This window comes from Megalops cyprinoides, unplaced genomic scaffold, assembly GCF_013368585.1.
Source record: "Megalops cyprinoides isolate fMegCyp1 unplaced genomic scaffold, fMegCyp1.pri scaffold_28_arrow_ctg1, whole genome shotgun sequence".
Taxonomy (NCBI): Eukaryota; Metazoa; Chordata; class Actinopteri; order Elopiformes; family Megalopidae; genus Megalops; species Megalops cyprinoides.
Window position 1 is genome coordinate 395,001 of NW_023494724.1, and position 9,286 is coordinate 404,286.

The window sequence follows — 9,286 nt, forward strand, 5'->3', positions numbered from 1 at the left end:
TGTCCAGTACTGTGCAAAAGTCTTAGGAACGTAAGATTTTTCACAAAACATTTGTCTTAAAACTGTTTTCTATCTTCTCCATTAGTGTGTCAATAACAAATATCATATTTTCGATTTCTGAACCTTTCTTTTGAAAACAGTGAAATGTGCCACTAAGACTAAATAAAGAAAGAGAGTGACAAAGTAACACAAAACCTTCCAGACCCTCCAAACCTTTTTTGTAGGCGTATAAACCCATGCATGATAAAACAACTATACCAAACAACTAAACAGAACAGGTGGTAATCATTAGCAACATAAGCAGGTTTAACCCCAATTACAAACTGAAACAGAAACACCCGTGTAGTGGGAATAAAACCGGGTGAGGATAAGCCATACTGAAAAGGTGAGGTTGCTGAACAGATTGCTCATCTTACACCACGACAAGGGTGAGCATAGACACAAGACACAAAGTGGTCGTCCTGCATCAGCAAGGTCTATCGCAGGCAGAAATTTCAAGGCAGACAGGTGTTTGCAGATGTGCTATCCAAGCTCTTCTGAAGAAGCACAAAGAAACAGGTGAGGTTGAGGACCAGAAACGCAGTGGTCAGCCAAGGAAACTTAGTTCAGCAGATGAAAGACACATCAAGTTGACATCCCTCCGCAATCGGAAGATGTCAAGCAGTGCCATCAGCTCAGAGCTGGCAGCAACCACAGGGACCCTGGTTCACCCATCTACAGTCTGGAGAAGTCTGGTCAGAAGTGGTCTCAAGGGAAGACTTGCTGCCAAAAAGCCATTCCTCAGACGTGCAAAAAAAAAAGCCAAGCGACTCATCTATGCACGAAAAGACCTGGGATGCAGCACAATGGCAGCAGGTGCTCTGGACTGATGAATCCAAATTTGAAATATTTGGCTCTAGAAGGTGGCAGTTTGTTCGTCAAAGGGCTGGAGAATGCTACAAGGATGACTGTCTGCAGGCAACAGTAAAGCATGGTGGAGGTTCCTTGCATGTTTGGGGCTGCATTGCTGCAAATGGAGTTGGGGATTTGGTCAGAGTTAGTGGTCTCCTCAATGCTGAGAAATACAAGCAGATTCTTATCCATTATGCAATACCATCAGGGAGGCATCTGATTGGTCCTAAATTCATTCCGCAGCATGACAATGACCCCAAACATACAGCCAGAGTCATACAAAACTATCTTCACCAGAAAGAGGAGCAAGGAGTCCTGCAACAGATGGTGTGGCCCCCACAAAGCCCTGATCTCAACATCATCGAGTCAGTCTGGGATTACATGAAGAGACAGAAAGAATCCACAAAGAACTGTGGCAGGTTCTCCAAGATGCTTGGAAAAACCTACCTGCCAAGTACCTTACAAAACAGTGCACAAGTATATGTAAACCAATCTGTGATGTTTTGAAAGCCAAGGGAAGTCATACCAAATATTGACTTAACTATTGATTTTTCTGTTTTGTGCACTTTGTATGTTGTTAATATATAAATGAAAAACTATTCATTTCATTATTTTGAAAGCATTCTGAATTTACAGCACTTTTTCACAAATGCCTAAAACTTTTGCACAGTATTGTACACCGACAGATACAAGAAATCGGAACATTTACCGAACATATACATTAGGGATGTGCATCTCCATCGCTGAGGCCGATGTGATACCCACCTCTATGCATCGCCAACGATTCAACACATTCAAGATACATATGAAGCAACTGCTAATGCGATACGATACGATTCACCCCCTATTGCGATGCAGTGCGATTTGACACGATCTGATTCAACACAATGCGATTCAACGCGATACGATGCGATGCAGAAGAACAAGGGCGTAGCTTTGGCTTGAAAGTTGGTAAAATGGGTGGGGTGGAATGTGTAGGAGGGAGGTAAACCAGAGGTTATAATATGGTTAATTCTGTAAACAAACTACAGTAGAGATCTGACGGCCCGTCAGTGACGGGAACAACAATTAAAGCAATACATCACAGGGTCTTGGTTCTACTCGAACTGTTACTAAATATGTTATATTCTGATTGCCGTTATTACATAGGATCTAATCTATCAGATTTACGTACTTGTAGAGATCAATAATAGTGTACAATTTTAACATTTTTAAAACCTTACCTGAGAGACTCTGTGCTGCTCTATGCTGCTGCCACCCTCAGTGGACTGTGTTTCTTATGCTTGTGGCTTAATGATAAAATTATATAAAATCATTGGCCCTTCATTTATATTTTTATGAGCTAATCATCTTTAATAACATTACTATACAGCTGGGAATCTCCGACTCACAGACTGGCGTTGATGTCCATTTTTCTTTTCATTTTTCTCGTATTTAGTCAAAGCTCAGACCTGACTGATAAACACACACACACACACACACACACACACTATTCTCAGGGAAGTACATTAACTTTACATTCTCTTTGCCTACTTTGCTCACAAAAAATAAGATGGCGAATTAACGTTAGCTAGCTATTTTAACGTTATCCCCGCACATCCTGAACAGAACTTAACCAACAAAAACATTTTCCATTTAGCTAGCCAGCGTCAGCTATTTACAAAAAGTCTCTCAGAAGTCACTGTGTATAACATACGATACAACGATACAAACAAGCACTAAATTGGTTTATTTAAAGCAGACCATCATACGAATCGGGATTAAAATAAAATTAAAAAAACCTCATTGCGTATCTTGCTAAATTATCTAGCTACCTACATAGCACGTTTATGCCCATACAGACATGCCTATATTTACTCGGGATGAGAACGCAAGGGAAAGCAGTCTATTTCCTCACCTTTTTACAGTCAACTACAAGACTTAAAAAAACAAACCAAGTCTTTCTCTTAGATTATAACCAAACTACATAACATAACTTAACTCTCCGTCCATTACCTGTCTCCATCAATAGCTCCTACACTGACTGACGAGGTTGTGTTGAGCGACTCTGCTCATGCGCAGTAAGCCTCCCTTTCAGAGTGCGCTGAGCCAGACTGTACGGATCATTAACCCTCTCTGGCTGAGTGTGAAGCACCACAGCGCCCAATGGAATGAATAAAAAATTGTTTTAGCCGCAATTACAGGTCTAAATGTTGGTAGGGATATTTCAGCTTTCCTGAAACCCTACCTAACCCTACCTTGGCCCTTTCACAAACAGAGGCAGGGCATATTTTGCTAATTGCATGCGTCTTGTCAAACTGTCCGTCTCTCTTGAAAAAGTGTCGCCAAACATTTGATTTGTAGCAATTCGGCGGAACGCGCAGCTCTTCCTCCTCCATGATAATCTGTGACTCGCCCGGACACGCCTCCAACTCACGCGAGACTTGGCCGAGAGATTTGACGAGAATTGGCCACTGACAGCAGTGGAGATGAGAGAGCGAGTGATGGGAATTCCGGCTCTTTTTAGTGAGCCGGATCATCTGGCTCAGCTCAGGAATAAGAGCCGGCTCTTTCAGCTCCCAAACGGCTCTTCATTCAGTACCGCTTCTGGCTTTTATAATTCAGCCACATTTAGCGATGTTTTCACCTGTGATTGGTATGTGTGCATGTATCACTTCAATTATTAAATGTAATGATACTAAATCTTATCATTTTCCAGTATACTATTATTTTACATTAGGTCTGGTATAAAAACATTAAAGTAAAAACATCAAACACTATTACACGTGTATTGAACGTTTTATTTATACTGAACATTGTAAATTAGCGTTTCGCTAAAAACACTAAACACAGTGCATCTGGTCCTCGTGCATAAATGTGGTACAATGCTAACATTCAGTCAGCGCATGGAGTGCCTGTGGCCGAGCAGTGTGGCGAAAAGATCATCCTGTTATTCTGTCTTGTATTAATTAACAAAAAAAGAGAAAAGAAATCAGCTCTCAGAGCGGAGCCGGCTCCCATCGTGCACGTAAAGGAGCCGGCGAGGACCGACTCGCTCACGACCGACACATCACTAGAGAGAACGCGCCTACAGTTTAGACAGGAGGAATCAATCTAAATATAAAATTATTGGTCACAAATTATTGGTCACATTTCTAAATAGTAAAGGCATAGGGCATCTGTTAATAATTATATGTAAATAAATCAGATTTTACCGATGCAAAGATGTTAGAAACGATGCATCCTGAGTTCATCCCAGATTGTATTCGGTGCACACTTTTTTAATCGGGGCAATCGCATCGTGAGCTTTTATGAAGGTGCACCGATGCAAGTTGGTGAATCTTACCATCCCTAATACACACACACACACACACACACACACACACTCACATATACAAACAGACACACATGAAGAGACACACATATAAACATGAACAGACACACACACACATATACCAACAGACACAGACACACACTCACTCACATATGAACAGACACATACAATAACAAACGCACACACAAACACATGCATGCAAGAACAGACACAAATGCACACACACAAATGCGTGCACACACACACACAAAGAGACATACACACGAAGAGACACAAAAACACATACGCACACAAACACACACAGACAATCACATGCACTCACACTCTCACACACACACACAAGCATATGCATGCTTGAACAGACACACGCACACACACACTTACGAACAGAAACACAAACGCACAGACACAAATGAACGCGCACACACACACATACACAAACGCACACACATATGAACACACACACACACACTCACACAAACATACACACACACACACAGACACACACGAAAGGACAAACACACAACCCCAACAAAGCACACAGAGACCTGTCTCTATCTGAGGGGGACAGGAAGGTGACACACACACTCAGAGAGCATTCTCTATCTGAGGGGGACAGGGAGGTTGACACACACACACAGAGACCTGTCTCTATCTGAGGGGGACAGGAAGGTGACACTCACAGCGGGGAGAGAGCAGCCATATCCTGATCACCCAGAGAGATTTGACTCCATAGAGCAAGTGCTGTGCAGAGAGGGTCTGTCTGGGACTCGCTGTTACTGGGAGGCTGAGTGGAGTGAAAGGGCTGAGATTGCAGTGGCATATAAAGGAATCAGCAGGAAAGGAGGGGTTTCTGACAGTTGGTTTGGATACAATGACCAGTCCTGGAGGCTGGACTGCAGTGGTGATGGGTTCTCTGCTCAGCACAATAATAACCCCACTTCCATACCCGCCCCCTCCTCCCGCTCCCGCAGAGTAGGAGTGTATCCGGACTGGCTGGCCGGCACTCTGTCTTTCTACAACGTCTCCTCTGACACTCTGACCCAACCCCTCTGTGCTGGGTTTTGGGCGGTTTGGAATTCCTCAGTGTCCCTGTGCATGCTGGGATAGACCCCTGTATCCTGGAGGAGTTGATGGGATGTTATTCACTGTTGTCATGACTACATAAATCTCCACATTAATCCTGACAGTGTACAAACACTGGAGGGAGCACTCATTCAGTTTCTACTAAACAGGTTTTAGTTACTATGATTCATTCCACCATTGTAAATGAGTGATTTATTTTGTTAACATTTTTAATAAGATGTTTTATAAAACGCTTGATCATGTTACTTTCATTCCAGTTTGAGACCTCAATTTTTTTTGCATAATGTTAAATAAAAGTGTAAATAAAAGGAAAATAATAGCTTCCTTAAAATTTGAACTATTTTTTTTTTTTTGTAATATTAGTATGACATGCTAAAATAAAGATGTATGTATGTATATAGAACATTTGTATATTATGATTTTCAGGAGAGGGTGGGGTTAAAATTGTCCCTTAAATATTCAGGTATTTGTACTTTGTCAGTTCTGTGATATTTGTATAGAGATGAAAGGCCAGTGATATTGTGTGTTTGGATGTGTGTGTTTATGTTTCTACCACCAACATCAGTAAACACTCGCTGTGTTGAATGTGAGGAGGAGGGTCTTACATGCAGGACTGAGTCCCATTGTTCCATTCAACATCAGGATGCACTGACACTTATTCACCACAAGGTGGGAGTATTAAGACATGATTATCACAAGAAATGCTGCATACCAACAAACTGTGACAACACTGAAAGAGTTAGGGGTCATAATTTGGGGTTGTGATGGACTGAGATGTGACATGACCAGTGTGTCTGTTCCCTGCTTTAGTAATCCCACATGCAGATATAGAAGGGGAGCATTGAAGTATTAAAGGGGTAACATCAAGGTCAAGACAATGCATTGTTTACATTCAGGTTCTGAAGGCCACCTCAAGGTTTTCTCATTGCATTTACATTTTACATTCATTCATTTGGCAGACGCTTTTATCCAAAGCGACTTACATAGGTTACAGTTGTTTTACAATGTTATCCATTTATACAGCTGGATATTTACTGAGGCAACTGTGAGTTAAGTACCTTGTCCAAGGGTACAGCAGTAGTGTCCCAGCAGGGATTGAACCTTTCGGTTACAAGTCCTGCTCCTTAACCACTATGCTACACTGCCGCGCATTGATAGATAGGTTAGATAAGATGCCAAAGTGTAATTACAGTTTACAATTGCTAACATGCATTGGTCAAAAGTGAAGTCACATTGTCAAAACTCTTCACACAGTCAGCGAAACAGAAGTCTATGTAGACCAAACTGTGAATCATTTTTCATTGCTTTCACACAAAATGCATTCAATGATCACATTTTTCAAAATCCATGAACTCTTTTCTCATTCATACTCCACCACCTGCAAAACACTATATATTTGCGGCACATTTTTCAAATGCTAACACACTGTTTTCAAAACTGTCAAAAAACACATTCAAAGAAGAATGATGGCAAATTTCGTGCATTTGTGCAGTAACCATATTGAAATGCATAGAAAATCTTAGCAGAATGCTTACAATAAAATGTAATAATAAGCATTCCAAACACAGCTGATTGCAATTTCAGCTGAAAGCCTACCCAGGTGTCCTGTTTTTAGTCTTGCTACCAAACAGACAAAAGGGGATGGCTTTGGGATGATTTTGTTTGGAAACATGGATCGAGGAAGACAGGTTGGTGGGGAAATAAGAGTGGTAGGGAGAGGAAGAATGCGTGGAGGACAAAGGAGAGGAAGACCAAGAGCAGTGGTCTCTGACAAGATAAGGGCTACAATTATTGATCATGTTGTAAACCATGGTCTCTCTTTGAGAGCGGCCGGTTCAAGGGTGCAACCAAATCTGTAGTGTTCAACAGTTGCATCAATAGTACGAATTTTCCAGCAAAACAACAGGTGAGATGTGCATCCTTGGTTGGACAGAGAGCAACCATGGATGTCCCAGGCCAGAGAGGAGCTAACATCACAATGTGTGCAGTACTCTCCAATGATGGTTTGCTGTTACACAAACCACTCATTGTCCCCTACAATACAGAGAGGCTCATTTCTTTCCTGGATGACCTACATAATCAACTTGTGCCAGCGGAGGAGAGAAGTCGAGGGGCAATAAACTCCCCTACCTTCATTGTTGTGTGAGATAATGTAACATTCCACCACTCTGCTGCAGTCACAGACTGGTGGATGTCAGTACTGTTCCTGCCTCCATACTCCCCCTTCCTAAACCTCATAGAGGAGTTTTTCTCTGTGTGGAGGTGGAAGGTTTATGACCACCATCCACATGATCAGATGTCCTTGCTGGATGCCATGAATGTGGGGTGTGGAGACACTTCTCCTGAAGACTGCCAGGGTTGGATTAGACATTCCAGTAGATGCTTTCCAAGATGCATCGCCAGAGAAGACATCAGATGTGATGTTGATGTTGATGTTGAGAACTTGTGGTCTAATGCAGGAGAAAGGGAGGATTAGAACCCTCACAGTACTGTACAGTACAAGTAATTATACTATACATGTTGTTTTTTTTTGTTTTTGTAATTATTATTGCAGCCCTGGAATTTCAGGAATTTGTTTTTTGTTTCAACATTTTAATTTTTTTTTTTTAATTACTATATGCAAAGATATAGAAAAAAATAAAGGATATTGAAGCAAAATGCTGCATTTCTGATTCATTCTTGTTACATACACTTTAGTACAGTCAATAAAGTGAAAAGGTTATTCTTATTCTATACTGAAATACTGATTTATGTGAAAAATCATTCAAACCTCAAAGATAAAAGTTCATCATTTATGTAATGCTCCCTGTTGTTAATGTTTTTTAGGTCAGTGTGTTATGAGTGACAATGTATGCTTTCTGAGTGAGAATTGTTGCTAGTGTTATGGTCGAACGAGCTTATTTTGAGACAGGTACGAAGGGTTTCGGTGGTTTGAGTGAGTTCTGGAGGTGAGATTAACTGTTTGGCTGAGATGCATGTTGGTAATGCAGGCTGTAGTTTTGAAAAAGTGGCTTCAGTATTGACCGATGCTTGTTAGCAATTGAAGAAAAACTGTAATTAGCTAGGTAGGGTGTCTATAACCCCTGATGTGATTGTACTCTGAACAGATACCTGCCGGGGGGGGGGGGGGGGGGGGCAGCAATTGTGTTCTGGGTCAGTCCAGGTAGAGTCTGAAGAGGTGCGTCTTCAGGCCCCGTCTGAAGGAATGGGGTGAAGGAGCTGTCCGTAGCAGGACAGGGAGTTCGTTCCACCACTGGGGAGCAATGTAGGTGAAACGCAGATGTCTGGCAGAACAAGCACCTCCTCCCACCTCCTGCAAGGAGCGAGGCGTCCAGTTGCTGCTGAGCGCAGGGGTCAGGCTGGTGTGTAGGGCTGGATGAGGTCGTCTTGGAGGTAGGTAGGGGCTGTCCTGTTGATTGCAGAGAAGACGAGGGTCAGGGTCTTGAATCTGATCCTGGCAGCAACAGGAAGCCAGTGGAGGGATTTAAGCAGGGGAGTAACATGGGAGAATTTGGGGAGGTTGAAGATTAGTCGGGCAGCTGCATTCTGGATGAGCTGGAGAAGACGGGTGGTACAGGCTGGGAGGCCTGCGAGGAGAGCGTTGCAGTAGTCCAGTCGAGGAAGAACTGGTCTGGATAAGGAGCTGCGTCGTGTATGTTGTCAGGAATGGACAAATCCTCCTGATGTTGTGGAGGAGGAATCGGCAGGCCCGTGATGTGCGAGCAATGTACTCCTTGAAGTCCAGGTTGCTGTCGAGGATGACAGCCAAGCTCTTTGCTGACTGAGAGGATGGTATTGTGGTGCCATCGACGGTGATGGAGAGGTCATGCAGGGGGGAAGGGCCGGCTGGGATGAAGAGCAGTTCTGTTTTTCTGAGGTTCAGCTTTAGATGGTGGGATGACATCCATTTGGAGATGTCAGCCAAGCATGCAGAGATTCTTTCATTTACCTGGGGGATAGAAGGAGGGAAAGAGAAGAAGAGTTGGATGTCGTCAG